The sequence below is a fragment of the Corvus cornix genome, chromosome 8 (assembly GCF_000738735.6).
Source record: "Corvus cornix cornix isolate S_Up_H32 chromosome 8, ASM73873v5, whole genome shotgun sequence".
NCBI lineage: Eukaryota > Metazoa > Chordata > Aves > Passeriformes > Corvidae > Corvus > Corvus cornix.
In genome coordinates, this window is record NC_046338.1 from 1,521,130 (window position 1) to 1,536,652 (window position 15,523).

Consider the following 15,523-nt stretch of genomic DNA (forward strand, 5'->3'; position numbering starts at 1 on the left):
ATACATTCCAACCTCAGCTTCCCAGTTACTATAACAACTTAATGGATTTCTTCTCATTATTAATTACATTCTGCCCTAATCTGCTGCTCCAGCATCAGGGGGAAGCACTCCAGGAGAGCTTCCCTTTTCCCTTCTCCCTGCCAAGGGCTTTTCATCCCCAGCTCGCTCCCACATTCAGGTGCTGCCCTCATGAAGCTGCTTCCCCAGAGATAAGGAAATGCTCATATTCCTCCCTTTGAAAACTCAGAATAGAAGGAAATGGATTTTTTCCTCAAAACAAACAAGATGCCCAAAATAAAACTGCAAAATCTGGGCCCTCAGCTGTTTTCCCGCAGCAAATGTGGAGCAGGGAACAGCTTGGAATATAATCCAGCCTAGCACGGAGAGAATGAGCCCTTTGGAAGCAAAGCCAGAGCAAAGAAGCAGCTGGAACCTGATTTATTGGGTCTGAACTGCACATCCTCGGGGCATGAGTGGGAAACCTCTGCTGCTGGAAAAGGCAGGAAAAGGCAATGAACCCCAGGCCAATGCCAAGGTCCTGAGGTGCCAGAGTGAGCAGAATGAGCCCCTTCCATTTTCCTCTGCATCAGCTTTGGAGCTGGAGAGCTGAAGGGCCACCTCTACCCAAGAGAGGAGAACAGAGGGATTTCCCCTCCCTTCCCTTGGCAGCACCATGGGATGGCGAGGATGGAAGAGTTTCCTCAGGCTGAAGAGCAGGGAAGGATAGCAGGGAAAGAGGGCATTGCCTGCTCCATTCCCACGGGGATCAAACAGCACTGACCCCACAGAACCACAGCATTCCAGACTGGTCTGGGCTAGGAGGGACCTTCAATTCCATCCCATCCCACCCCCACCATGGGCAGGGACACCTTCCACTATCCCAGGCTGCTCCAAGCCCCAATGTCCAGCCTGGCCTTGGACACTGCCAGGGATCCAGGGGCAGCCCCAGCTGCTCTGGAAAAGCTCAACTTTACCCTCACAGTCAGGAATTTCTTCCCCCTCACCACATCTCTCCCACCCGATTTCCCTTGGCTTGGGAACAGCCTGTGCCTCCTCACAAATGACTGCAGGTCTCTGATGGAAGTTTTGGCAGATTCCCAGAGAATTTATAAATGAAAATTCCAATATCACTTGATCCGTTTATTTTTGGAAATGTGTCTCCTGCTCACTGAAAGAAAGAAGTCCCACTTCATATGCCAGCCCAAAAATACAAAAACCACTGGGTGCAATGGAGAACCTGAACTTCCTGCAGCTGGAATGGCTCAGGAATGAAGCATTCCTGCTCTTTTCTCCATTTAATTTCCCAGTTTTAGGCATGGAATGCAGAACTGAACTCATCTGCAGAGCCATCAAAACACAGGATAATTTTAAGCCCCCAGCCAGATGGAGAACACTCCTTGCACCCTCCTCTGCAGGAAAAGGGAAGAGGATCTGAGCCCACAGGATTCCAACAGGGAAAGAAGCCTTCTCCAGATATTTTACCTTAAAAAGAATCATGGAAAAGATGATTTGATTATATTTAGTGTGAAAAGCTGCACTGCTTTAGTCACCAAGTCACAGATAAATACAGGGGGAACATTTTTATGCTGCCTCCAATTTTTTTCCATCTCAAATGACAAATTCCCATAAATTTCATTCCTCCCATTAAAGGGCAGCTGTAACACACCTACAAATACCCTTTAAAAACCCATCCATGCAACCACACTTCCAAAAAAAATTAATGGAACTATGGGTCTGAAATCCAAAGCAGCACAAGGCAGCTGCTGGAACTCCCAGCATCAATCCAGGCACAACTTCCTTGCTCCCAAAGGCACAGTATCAACAATAAACCCCAAAATAGGCTTGGTTTCCTGGAAAGTTAAAGAAAATCTGGTTTATCCAACCAAAAACGTAGGAATTGCTCTACTGGGAAGCAAATGCCCAGCACCAAACTGGTGTTGGATCCATGAGACAGCACCAGATGGACAAAAAAATGGAATAATTAAACATCTCTGGTGAGTAAAATGGGAAAAGGAATAGCCAGGAATACTCCAGGGATTGCACTGTATTCCAGCCTGATCATACAGTGACTCATGGAAGGGAGAAGGGAATTTTGGGGGGATTGGCTGCTATTCCATGAGAGGAGTTTGGGAGATTTCTCCTGCTTATTCCTGGCTTTCTAAACAAACAACCCCAAGATGCTGCATCAATTCCTCCTGCAGTGAGAGCCACCAGCAAAACCCACACCAGGAACACCTCAGGTCACAGAAGAAATCCAGTATTTCATCCAGGAAAACTCACCAAAGCTTCTTAAAAGTCAGGAAGAGTCTGCTCAGAGCTCAATCATTATTTTTTAATCATAAAGCATCTCTGTTTTTCCATAAGTCTAAATAAATCCCTTATCCTGCGCTTGGGAAATTCATCCTGAATTTTCCTACACAGTCCTGAATTGAGGAATTAATTACAATTATTTTACATGACAGGAGTCTTGCACTAAAAGAGTGTTAAATATTCTTATACTGAGAGTGGGTGAATAAAAAACAAGGGAAGATAAAAAAAATGTATTTTTCTACTTCCTTTCAGTGCCTGTGAGTGGATTATTTTTCCCTTTTTTAAAAATATCTGATTTTCTGGGAATACGGCTCCAGAAGGAAACAAAGAATTAGGTGAAATAAATGTTTATTTTTATAGTTCTTTTGCCTGACTTCATTTGAACACTGCCTTGTTCTTGCTTTTCTGGGAAAAAGGCATGGAAAACCTTCCATTTAGAATGGAATTGATTCATCAGTGACCCACAAGCAGCTGGGAAAAACCCACGATGTTCCCATGGCTCCTGAAGGAATAAGGAAAATGGGAAAAACCCAGGCCCAGTTCTCCTCCAGAACTGGACATGCACAAATAACACATCAAACTCTGCAAGTACAGGCAGGGATTTCATGAATTCATTATGTGAAAGTGCAGGGAAAGGGGCTTGGAATAGGAATTTTGGGAAGAATTCCAGAAAGGAAATGCAAAAAGAATTTGCAGAAAGAAGGGAAAGAAAAAGCGACACAAAAGCAACAGAGGAATATTCCCTTCTCCCAGCCTGGCACACCTGGGAAGAACCAGTGGGAAAGGGCATCCCAACAATTATTTGGGATGAATAGTAACAGTTATGGCAGTGGGAGACACTTTTCCTGGAGTTTCCTACGAGGAGCCTCCTTTGGAATTGTCTCCAGCAAGAGCCTGCCATGGAATCTCTGGGATCAGCAGGATGCTGTGCACGCCATGGAACCCCAGCTCTACTCTTCCTGCCCTGGAACCCACTCCCAGAGAGGCCTCTCTCCAAGGATAACAACCTGGGACAAGCTTCCTGCCCTCCCCTGAGGATCCCAAAACATCCACACAGAGGTTTCTCCAGCAGGAAGAGCAGCACTGCTGGAAGGAGCAGGGCTGTGATTCCAAACCCTCCAATGGACATCCCACGTCCTGCTCCTCTCTCCCTGCCCTGTCCCTCATCACTGAGATCCTGGAGAGGCCTCTCTCCAAGGATAATCTGGGACAAGCTCCCTGCCCTCCCCTGAGGATCCCAAAACACCCACACAGAGGCTTCTCCAGCAGGAAGAGCAGCACCTCTGGAAGGAGCAGGGCTGGGAATCCAAACCCTCCAAAGAACATCCCACATCCTGCTCTGCTCCTGCCCACGCTGGTGTTACTGGGAACTCAACCACCAGCAGCCACTCCCAGCTGGAAAATGGAGAATCCTGTGCTGTGCCAGTGACACTTTTCCAATGTTAAAGTGGGATGTTTGTCCCTCCAGGCAGGAGTGGGTTTAGCCCCAGCAGCAGAGGCCCTGGGAGATTCCTGATCAGCATTCCTGAGCACGCTGTGCATCCCCAGAATCTGCTTTTCCTTGAGCAGAGTCCCATCAAACAGCAGCCTCGCCCTGAAGGTTCCCATATGTCCGACACTTATTTTCTCCTCAAGAGCTCTTGTGCTGCTGGATCATTTTCTGCTTCTCATTTGAGCTGCTGCTTTCAGAAACGGTGACTCCCGAGGCTTCATCCTTTTGGATTCCTCTCTTCTCGAAGTTCCTGCTTCCACTATTTATAGGAATATAAAGGGAGCAAATCCTCTGGCAGCTCCACTCAGGCTGTCTCCAGCAGCTTCCCTGTTTCAAAAACACCCAGGGAATGTTGTCCCTACAGCAGGTTGAGATTCTCTCTGGATTTAGGAGGTGAATTCTCCTGCAGACCTGGCCTTCTTCTTTCTTTTCTCTGCCTCGGTTTTGCATTTCCTTTCTGGAATTCATCCCAAAATTCCTATTCCAAGCCCCTTTCCCCGCACTTTCCTACTGAATTCATGAAATCCCTGCCTGTACTTCCAGAGTTTGATGTGTTACCTGTGTGTGTCCAGTTCTGTAGGAGAACCCTTGGAAGTGTCCCTGTTGCAAGGAGCTCCTCGCCAGATTTATCCTCCACATTTCCCAAGTGCTCTGGCAGCCTGAGATTTTCCGTGCTGGGATGCAGTCTGTGGCTTCCTTGAGCAATGACTGAATTACAGAAGCGTGAATGGGACAAAAATCAATGGCAAGAATTTATTTTTCCAGCTGAGCATGGTCCTAATCCTCCCCCAAAGCTCAGGAGGGATTTATCCCTCGGTGCCCATCCTGCAGGCAGCAAATACTCAATCCAGATCAATGGGAGTGACTCAGAAGCTGAGCTTTGTTTAGCAACAACAAGGTTACAGAAGGTTCTCTTCCGTCAAGGGAAATTTCTCCCCTTTTTTCTTTACATTTCAGATTTTAGGCACCAAAGCTGATTCCTGCACATCAGTGAGAAAACACCACAGCTCCAACAACTCCCAGATTCCCTACGAGCTTCAGGCAGTGCCTTAATTTGCCTTATCTCCCAGAAGGAACACAGCTCCTCGGATGTGCCAGAGGCACCTGAGCTCACCAAGGAGCCCAGGCAGAAACAAAACTGAAAATCTGGTGGTTATTTACTCAAGCAAAGGGTCAACTTCTTGCTTACAGGTTCAGAACCACTGAAATAAAAGCACAGCACCCAAAAGAATCCTGAGGAGCAAATCCTCTGGCAGCTCCACTCAGGCTGTCTCCAGCAGCTTCCCTGGGTCAGAAACACCCAGGGAATGTTGTCCCTACAGCAGGTCGAGATTCCCTCTGGATTTAGGAGAGCTCAGGTGAATTCTCCTGCAGACCTGTCTTAGAAACCCCCCCTGGCATGAGCTGATTTGCTGTTCCCTCTCTGCTGCGCTTCCCTGGCTCTCTGGAGTCTCCAAGGCTGGATTGTTTCCTTGGATTTATTTTAGCTGACCTCTCCTTCCCCTCTTCTCTCTTCCTACACCTTCACTTGTAGCACAGCGAGCTCTGGCCGTTGTTTCACAAGATCTGCCTTGACTACCTCGTGAAAAAACATCCTTTTATTGCCAACAATCCCTGTCCTACTTCCTGCAGCCCGGCAAGGCTTGGATGAGGAAGGTCTCAGCACCTCCAGCAGCCTTTCATGTGCTCATTGTGGTCACACTGGTCCTGAACACCTCCTGCACGGGAGGCAAAGGCTGTGCCAGCATCAGCAGCTGCTCCCACCAAATCTGCTGCCAAAACCAGGTCAAATGTGGGGTATTATCCCCCAGCAAATTAATTAGAGAGCAAATGAGGCTGAGTTAACTCTTCAGCAGCTGGCTCAGCTCAGTGGATAGTTCTCAACAGCTGCCTGCAAATGAATATTCCAAGTATTCCTCAAAAACGTCATCTCAGAGTCTGCATCCGTTGGAACAGAGCCCAGCTCTTCCACAGAACACAAAACCACCGAGGAGGTTTTCCATCCTCTTCCAGGACACTCCGAGAAACAAAGGGGACATCAGTCCCCTCAACTGCTCTGGTGTAGAGGATCCTGGTGGCTTCTGCTGCTTTTCTGTCACCAGAAATTAATTTAATTTACCACAGAGGGGACCATCCACTGAAATACTGGCATTGCCTCACTTCTCCTGCAGCCCACAGGACAATGGGAATGCTGCAATATTCCCTGGGCAACCAACAGAAAGAGCTGAGGGAAAAATCCCAACAGGGAATCCCAGAACCACAGCAGGTTTTAATGGAAAACTGGGCCTTAACCACAGCTCATCTCCAATCCAAAGAGATTTTGCCCACTTGGCTCCAGCCCCCACAGTTCAAAGCCTATAATTCAGCATTTTTCTGGTGTTCAGCCCTAAAGGTACCAAGTTTTATCATTCTACCCCAAATAAGCAATTTTTTTCCAATTTTGCTCTATCAAATATCTCACTCTATGCAATATCTTTGCTCCACACTGTCCCAATTTCCAGCCTATATTTTCAGCACCACCAAGATTGTCCTTAACTTCTCCCAGGCCCTGGATCTGCTTTGGTTCCACTTCATTCCCAGTGGTAAAAATATCCACAACCCTCTTTGCTCAGCTTCCAAAGAGGAGAGAAAAATCAGGAAAGAAAATGGATGGAGGGGAGGGGAAAAAATCTCATAATCCACACACACAGAACCCCACATGGACAGGCAGAAAAGGGAGAAACAACAACAAAACTAGGGGAGTTTTCTGGATTTTCCACCCCTGAGCTATTTATAAACAAAGTGTATCCTTAGGTGCCCAAACACGAGGAAAAGCCAAACTCAGGGTGCACAGAATGACATTTTTTAAGCAGCTGAATAAGCACAGATTTAATCCAGCCTCATCCTCTAATCTATTTTCTCATCACTGCCAGCAGTGCCAGATGCTGCACCAGAAAGTGCAGGAATTCCACTGGAGGCAGACATGGAATAATCTGCTCTCCCAGGAAGTTTCCTCTTCTTTCTCAGACTGGTTTCAAATACAAAGGATAACCCATTTTACCTTTTTTTATTGTTCTCTAAAAATGGTCTTCTTACATTTGCAAAATTGCTCAGACTTCTGGAGACTTCTGTGATTTACAGGAATTATTCTGCCAAGTTTTGTGCTTCAAGAACACTGCAGCAAACGGGCCCTTGGTCTAATTAGACATTTAATGAAAAATTAAGTTAAAAGATTAAATTCAAAGGCCTGGATTTTTCAATTTTGCTGCATAACCAAGAAAAAAGTTCTTAATTTACTTTCTCTGTACCATTCATCAAGCTCTTTCTAAGATTTTAATCTGAATAATGGATGTATCCTAAATTATGTGGGATATGACGGGATGAAGGGCTCACAGATGATCAGAACACTCAGAGATGTAACAGGAAACACAGCCTGGCTTCCCCTGCATGTTTTCAGCAGCAACAGGGTGGCATCAATTTGTTCTTTTTTTGTAAAAACAAGCTTTAAGCTGAAAGCTGTTTTCATAATTAAAGAAATTCAGCTCTAATTCACCTACCCCAGCTAAAGCATCCCCCTGCATCGCCTGAAACCAAAACACTGCAGCAGCAAGGAGCCCAAAGTGAAGCTGACAAATTATTTTCATTCTCTAAACTGAGGGAAAGGGGGAAAAAAACCCAGAGCATGAGTAATAACATCAGCTTAAAATCCTTCTCCTTCAAAGCAATATTTCATATAAATATCTACTCATCTGTTTGCAACAGTCAGCAAGTTTAAGGGAGGTTTTTCACCTCGTTGTTTGTCCTACACCTTCCCCAGAGGTTTTTTTTTTCCATCTGCCAAGGCTGGACTTACGGCACTGCCATAATCAGACAATTTTATTTGCTAAGGGAACCATATAAAGATTGAAAATTGGAAAAACGGGCACTTAATTTAAAGGAATAAAGGTGTTTCCAAGCATTGTTTTGTCACTGTTTTTCCCAAATGTTTCAAACTTCCCACATCTCTCCAGGGACAGCTCCACGTGGATCATTCCAAGGAAAGGATGTGTGGGTGAAAGAAACCATCCCAATTAAAAACTGCCATTTTAGGCAGGATTTTCCAGCTCCATCCGTGGCTATCCATTTCAAACATGGAAATTCCAGAGAGTTGACTGGAGTGACTTTTTAAAGGAGCCTTGTGTTCCCAGAGACGATTACTCAGCTAATCTGGGTTAAGCTTCCTGATGGATAAATCAGGATTTGAATGCTGAACAAGGAGAGGTTTCCATGTGACGTGGGAAGAGCTGGGAAGTAAATACAGAAGTGGTGGAGGAAAAACCTGAATGCATTTTTGGAAAAAAACAACCAACAAGACTCAGTATCATCCTTTACTTCAGGTTCATATTAAAGTACTGCATTAAAAATTATTTCCTGGAATCTAAAATTCCAAAAACGAGAACAAAGCTGTACCTGGAGCACCCGAGCAGGTACAAGGAAACATTATAATAGATGAGATGACAAGAGAAACAGAGAATTACAATGAATAATCTGCCAGGAGAAGCACTTGTTGTACTAACAAGCTTTTATTCCAGATGATTTATAGATCGCAGATTTGTTCATAACCTTTTTAACCATCATCTCCCTCTCTGGAGCTGATAATGAGGGGCACAACAAATGAGCATCTCTCTCGAAGTGGCCTAAAAAGTTCTGTGTTCCACTGGATTTACAACCTGCAAATGCAATTATGCAGCTTATTCACTGCTGCTTCTTACGGACACCAGAATTCCAGAGGGAGAAAATAAAAGGCATTGTACGGATTCTGCTGAAAAGAATCTCATACAAGAGATATCTAGCAGGAATTCTCCTCAGTGCAGGTGATCTCTTAGGATGTTTCCTGTTGCAACAGATGCTGAGAATCTCAAAGAACAATTCAGTGCCCTCGTGGCTACATCCCAGCCCCAGAGATCACAGCAAACACCTCGTTCCTTAGCAGAACTGATTTGTAACTCCTCAGCCTCCACCTGAGGAGGGGAAAAAGCTCCTCTCTCTGCCCCACGGGCTCTGAGGCAGCTGATGTGGAGCCACAGCAAGGCAACAACTCCCAGATCCTCTCTGAACTCGCAACTCCCACCAGGCTCCGAACTGAGAAAAGGAGGCTCAGGAAAAACAAACTGACTCAAAGCACCAGTCAGGGAAATGATGCAGAGGAAATGTCTCCGGGAGAGGAGCATCGGGAGCGCTCATCCCACACGGAGTTCCGAGGATCCAGGGTGCATCGAGGTTTCTGGGATGGGGCTGGCCTGTTTGGGAGGGGGAATCCGGCAGGGCAGCCCCCATCCCAGGCTGCTGGGAAGGCACAAATCCCGGGAATGCGATTCTATGGAACACCATGCTGCCACTCGGCAGCCTCAACACCGCCAGGATAAAATGAGCGATTCCAACAGAAAACCCAGGCAGAAAGAATACAGGAAGAAATAGAAGGGATATAAACATATACATAGAATATCTAGAAGATGCAGAGAGCACAGAAATAAAGTAATTTTAAAAAAACCAATTAAAGTGTATATCCGTTCTCTGGCAAACCACAACCCTCGTTTGTTTGGGGGTTTTTCCTCTCAATGCCATGTGATGATTCCCCACGACTAAACTTAACTGAGGCCACCCAAACACCCCACAAGTGACTCAGTCCTTGGGCTCCATGGGCCCCGCAGCCCCGGGCACGGAGCAGGGACTGGGACCCAGCGGGACCCCCTCAGGGCCGGGCCGGGCCGGGTCCCCTCACAGCCCGGTGCCGCCTCAGCCCCGGCCCCGGGCGGCGGCCGCGGCCCCACAGGCGGGCAGCGCTTACCTTCGGCGGGGGCTCCCCGCAGGCTCCCGCAGGTTCCTCTCAGCTTCCCCTCAGGCTCCCCTCAGGCTCGCGCAGGCTCCCCTCAGGCTCCCCTCAGGCTCCCGCGGCCCCTCAGCGCCCCATGGCCCCGGCGCTGGCGGCGGAACGGCGGCCGCGCTTCCCCAGCGCTGCGGAGCGAGCGGGGCCGGGAGCGCTGGCGGCTCGGCTCGGCTCCTTCCCTGCCTTCCCTTCGCTCCTCGATCCGCTCCTTCCCCTCCTTTCCCTTTCCTTCCCTGCCTGCTCCTCTCCTTCCCTTCCCTCTCCGCTCCGCTCCTTCCTTCCCTCCGCGCTCGGCTCCGCTCTCCCCTCCCGGTTCCGTCCGTCCCGCCCCGCTCTCTGTCCCTCCCCCGCCGCAGCCCCGGCCCCGGGTCCCCCCCGGCCGGGTTTGAGCCAAGGCGAGCTCCGGGAGCAGCTCTGCAGCAAATCCAGCCAAATTCCAGCCTGGATGGGGCTGGGAGCAACCTGGGCTGGTGCGTGGCATGCCTTGCCCATGGCGGGGGTGGGATGAGGGGAGCGCTGAGGTCCCTCCCAACCCAAACCAGTCTGGGATTCCAAGGAATCGAGCACAAATTTATCGGTATCATTGCATCCGTAGGGGCAGAGCAGGAGCGAGGAAGCAGCTGGTGGTGGTTTGAAGACTCTCCCTAGGGAATGTTGCCTGGAGCAGAGGACAATCCACACCCAGGGCAAGCAGCAGGGACAAACCCCGGGACACCGCGGTGGCACAGCTGGGCCAGGCTGGGATGGGATTTTGGGAAGGAATCCTTCCCTCTGAGGGAGCTGAGGCCCTGGCAAACAAGAGCTGCTCACCTCAAAGATTTCATGGCAAAGCCTCACATCTCACACCTATGGGAGCTGCCGCCTGGTCACACCACCCCAAACACCCAGCAGATAAAGGATAGTTCTCTTTATATGGTTTGTCACAGTAGGAACTTCGGTTTGATCCTAAACATGAGATCTTTGGGTGTTTGATGTCCTCATCAAAGGCCAAGTTTCTGGAGTAACAACATGAAGAACTTGGCTCACGTGGTAAAAGAGGAATGTTCTGGTCTTCAGGGCTGAGGAGCAGCATTTAAAAGGCTTAAAGAACCCACCCCAACTCCCCAAAACCTCAGAGTCCAGCAGAGAAAAATAAAATCTATTCATTATAAAACATTTTAAATTAAGAGCTAAACTGGTTATTTGTGGATGACACACAGCCCCTTGATTTTTTCCAGGGATTTATGACTGCAGCCTCTGAAAAGTGAACAGAAGGCTGCTGTGTTGGGATTCTTGCTCAAGTACCATCCCATGGCCCAATATCCCACAGACCCAGAGGCCAGACCACAGCAGGTCTTGATAAACCAGTCTTTATGAAGGCAAAGAACAATATTGAATGAAAGTTTTGTGCCACGTAATCATACAGAGGAGAAAAGACTGTCTGTCCAGCTCAGTAAAATCAAGAGTTAATAATTAATTGAGAGATTTCTATAACATACAGGAGTTTTTTTTAAACTATAAAACTAACTATCAACCAAATTTCAACATGCCAATACCTTCTACAAAGTTTGGGCTGCAGTGAGGAGAACCACGGGGAATTTTTCCCTCTCTCTGCTGCCTTGGACACAGAGTCAGGTGTGAGGAATCTGGTCCAGAGTCCGCTGTGCAAAGGTGTTAAACTCTGTGAAACTTCACAGAGAAGTCACTTCTAGGTTTGAACCCTGTGGTTTAGGCTCAGGCAAGTCCTTGGAATATTTAGGAGTTGTTTCTTATCTGTAAGCACTGAACAACACAAATGATGGCAGGATACAGAATTCCCAAATGGCTGAAAGAAACTCTGCTCTTCCAGACTACAAGGCCAGGGAAATTCAAGTTTGCTCTTGGTCATTCCCAGCCTTCAGCAGCACATCCAAGCTTTTCAACTCCCTGGCAACAGGAAAGATCAGCAATCCTGATTCGGGCAGCAATTCAGAGTCATGGATGCAATTCCAGAGCCTGGGAACAAGCAGCTGTGGGAAGCAGCAGCTCCCAGGGTTCCTCCTCTCTTCCCTGGCTGGCTGACATCCTCCTGGAAGCTTGGATGCAGGTAGGGAAGGCTGATAGCAGGAGGATGAAATTAAGGAACTCCGCAGAGCTCCTGCTGCGATCATAATCACAGGCTCATGTCATTCTTATCTCCCTCCTCTGAGTCTGCCAAGCCGACTCCAAGAAGTCATCCCTGGCACTGAGATATTCCAGAGGCCCTGAGCACTCCTAATCCACACCAAAGTGGATCCTGAGAGCTGCAGCACTCCCTGATCTGCCTCTGCCCTGCTGCAGTTACCAAACACCACTCACAGGCACCAATTTTTCATTATGGAGAAGCTCTAACCATCCTAAAGGACTCCACAGCCATAAATCTGGCTGGGATCCTGCCAGCCTTGGGAAAAGGTCACTTCCCAGTGGCCAACACTGTGCAGTCACCGCCTTTGCCCTGATATTCCTGACCCCTTCCCTAGCACTGGGCAGTGGAGGGATGGTCCAGCTTTGTGTTTGGAAAACAGAACTGTCTCAGAACCAAACCTGGGGATGTGGATCCTGTGGGGATTTGTATTCTCTACTAGAAAAGAAACAGAAGCAGTGTTTGTGTGAGAGAGGCTGGGGGAAAAGTCCAACTTCCTAAAATAGGAAAACTGTTGCACTCATTTCATTTTTTTTTTCCTGAGGAGATTGAGAGGGGAAAAAAATAAGCTGGCAGATGTCTGTGGTTGTGCTGAATGCACTCAGATCCTCGGGTGACAAATGTGGCGGGAGAGCTGGTACAGAACAGGATAAATGGATTTGGTGAGGTCCTGTCAAAGGATACATTTCCCATTAAAATAGGAAGGCAGCACAAGGAAATGTGTTTGGAATGAGAATGGCTGGTATCAAGCACAAGGGGGTCCTGGTTCCTGTGCCCTCCACCACCCCCAAGGCAGACTCAGAACCTCCACTGAGATAATTTTGGGGTATTTTACACCGTTTTCTGGGTTTGCTCTGGATTTGGTGCCCTCCCTGCTCCAAAATCCCTCTTTTCAGGGAGGATCAGGACATTTCTTGGCACTGCCAACACCAAGCAAAGCCAGCCAGTGACTCCCCGCAGGATTTCTTCCCCTCTGTGCCCTCAGCTCATCAAACCCAGATGTCTTTGTCATCTTCTCTCCTCTTCCATAAAGATCTTGGTGCCAGGAAAAGGGATCCAAATGAAAACTGATGGGAGGCTGTGGATTGTTGGCAGATTGATAGGACAGTATGGAAACAGGGAAAGGAAACAAATACCCTGGATACTGTAAGAGATCCGTGAATTAATTCATTGGGCAGAATTAATGAATGTTTGTGCTCCCTCCTCTGTCCTTTCAGCTGAAGGAGCTGAAGAAGCTCATGGATATCAAATAAATGGGAATTAAATGGGATATAACAGATGCTGGGAGCTGTTGGAATTTACCTCCCCATTTCATACCAGGAGTGGAAGAATTGTTGGGTTGGATATCAAGAGGGGAGAGAAGAGCTGAGCAAGGAGGGAAGAGGCGCAGGGCAGACACTCCATCCCTCCTTTGCTTCCTGAGCATTATCAGGGATTTACTGGGAGACATGGATGGAGCAGCAGCTGTGCAGTGATGGATGTGCTTCCTATCCCTTCCAAAATCCCTTTGGGAGGCGTTCACGAGGCTTTTCACTCTCGGGAGTGGCTGAGGAGGCTGCAGTGGAGTCCCAAATCCTCCATGTAAATGGATAAACACAGCAATCCAGGCAGCTCCCCTCCAACAGGGTGGCTTCCCTAAAAAAGACCACCTGGCTTTCCTAGGAAAAGGGCAGGAGCTTATGGAACCACTGCAGCTTTTTATTACTTTGAAAATGCTGGGCAGTTTTTGAAGGCAGCCATTTCCCTGAAGCACTGCCAGGGCTGGAATGGAACCACTGGAATTCCTCATCCATAAACCAGCAGGCAGGTGCAGGAGATGGGAAGTGGGAAGGATTTGTCATAGTCCTAAAACAACGAGGGTAATTCCATGAATGATTTCTCCTGACCCAAGCCTGGAAACCCAAATATTTTGTTTAAAGACCACAGCAAGGAACATTACAGCACTTCCTGGGGTGCGAGGCTGAGATCTCAGATTCCCATTTTTCTCTGTAGCCTGGCCTTTAAGAGGGAGGCTGGGCTTGAATCCTTAGCCATGGGCATCATCCCTGACAGAGCTGGGAAGTGCTGGATGCTCTGGAAAAAAACATGGATCAGAGCAGAAAAAATAGCAGCAGGAAGGTGGATAAGGATTATGTTGTGCCTGCTTTGGAAAAGCTGGATGTTCCCACCACCTCAGCTTTCAGGGCAGCCCCGAAGGTGCCACCAGGATCAGGGGTTGGTTTAGCAGGAAAAGGCGGATTTTTCAGGCAAGGAACTGAGAAAGGAGGAAGCTTCTGTCACTTTTCTCCTGTGCTGCAGCTTCCCCAGAGCCTGGATCAGCACAAGCTCCTCACTCCTCTTCCTCCCCCTCAGCCACCAGGCTGGCAGACACGGAGCTGACTCATCCCACCGAGTTCTCTAGGAGCATCCCAATCGCTGAGAGGGTCCAGGTGGAGCTGTGGGTCAGGGCTGAGAGAGGTGCTGGGGAAAAATTCTCCTCTCTGGCTGCCAGCCCTGAACCCACAGCTTGTCCTCAGCCCAGTTTATCCAGCTGGAGGAGGATTTGTGTATGGAAGTCAATAAATTCTGGGAAAAAATACCCACAGACAAGATTTTTCATCCTGCAAAATAGCCAAGGCTGGAAGGTTCTTGGGTTTGATGAAGGAAGCTGCTAAAATTTTGTCTAATAAACACAAGTAACACACAGACAAGAAGTCCTGGCATTGAAGCTTGAATTCCTCATGGAATAGAATCCTGGAATGGTTTGGGTTGGGAGGAACCTCAGGGATTATCCAGTCCCCCCTCCATGGGCAGGGACACCTTCCACTAGTCCAGGTTGCTCCAACCTGGCCTTGGATGCTTCCAGGGAAGAGAAACTGTGCCAGGGCCTCCGCACCCTCCCTGGGAGAGTCTGGGAAGTGCAGAGGGAAGGGATTTTCCTCACTGTAAAGAGCTCAGTTAATTAACATCAGTTCCCTAAAACCACACCAAAGCAGTAGCCATAAAGACTTTAGTCCCTAATCCTGGGACTGGTTTTTTTGGAGAGGGAAAAAGGATGTCAAATTTGCAGGAAAGGTTCCACTGTCTTTTTGCCTACAAAAAACCCAGAGCAGATTTTTGAAACAAGAAACCCTTCTGTGTTTTAGGCTGACAGCCCTGGCTTGTGTTTCTGGGTGCTGTCACCACTGAAAGGGTCTGGGCAGGTGACACAAAGCAGGACTTGCAGGGAAATAATCTTCAGATCTCCTGAATTTCCATCTCTGCAGTTTCAACCTCCCTGTTTCAGCCAGAGAAGCCACAGAGCTCTGAGGGGGTTCCGAGCAATCTCTCCCAGCTCCAGACAGGGAATTGGATTGGAGTCCTCACAGGAATGAGGGCAGGGTTCCTGCTTCAACATCTATTTTCACATCAACTGATGGGAAAAAGAGAAAAAGGCTCCCACACTTATAAAACCACAGAATCCTGGAATCATTAATCTTGGACAAGTCCTCTGAGACCATCAAGTCCAATTGTTTCCCTGCAAGGCCAAGGCCACCACTGCCCCACGTCCCCAAGTGCCACATCCACAGGGCTTTGAAATCCCTCCAGGGACGGGGACTCAGCACTGCCCTGGGCAGCTGTGCCAGGGGTGGAAAACTGCTTCCATAAAGAAATTTTCCATAATATCCACCCTGAGCCTGCCCTGGCCCAGGCTGAGGCCGTTCCCTCTCCTCCTGTCCCTGTTCCCTGCCAGCAGAGCCCGACCCCCCCCGGCTGC

At 48.3% G+C, this 15,523-nt stretch overlaps 1 protein-coding gene across 3 annotated transcripts in view; it reads right to left on the reverse strand.

Annotated features, from left to right (window-relative positions):
* PDE4B (phosphodiesterase 4B) overlaps window positions 1–9,844 on the reverse strand; it is a 169,321-nt gene extending 159,477 nt beyond the window's left edge. For all 3 annotated transcript variants that reach the window (XM_039555790.1, XM_039555792.1, XM_039555791.1), the window contains exon 1: window positions 9,609–9,844. The gene's annotated coding sequence lies outside the window, so the exon portion shown is untranslated. The remainder of the gene's footprint in view (window positions 1–9,608) is intronic.
* Between the last annotated feature and the right edge of the window lie 5,679 nt (window positions 9,845–15,523).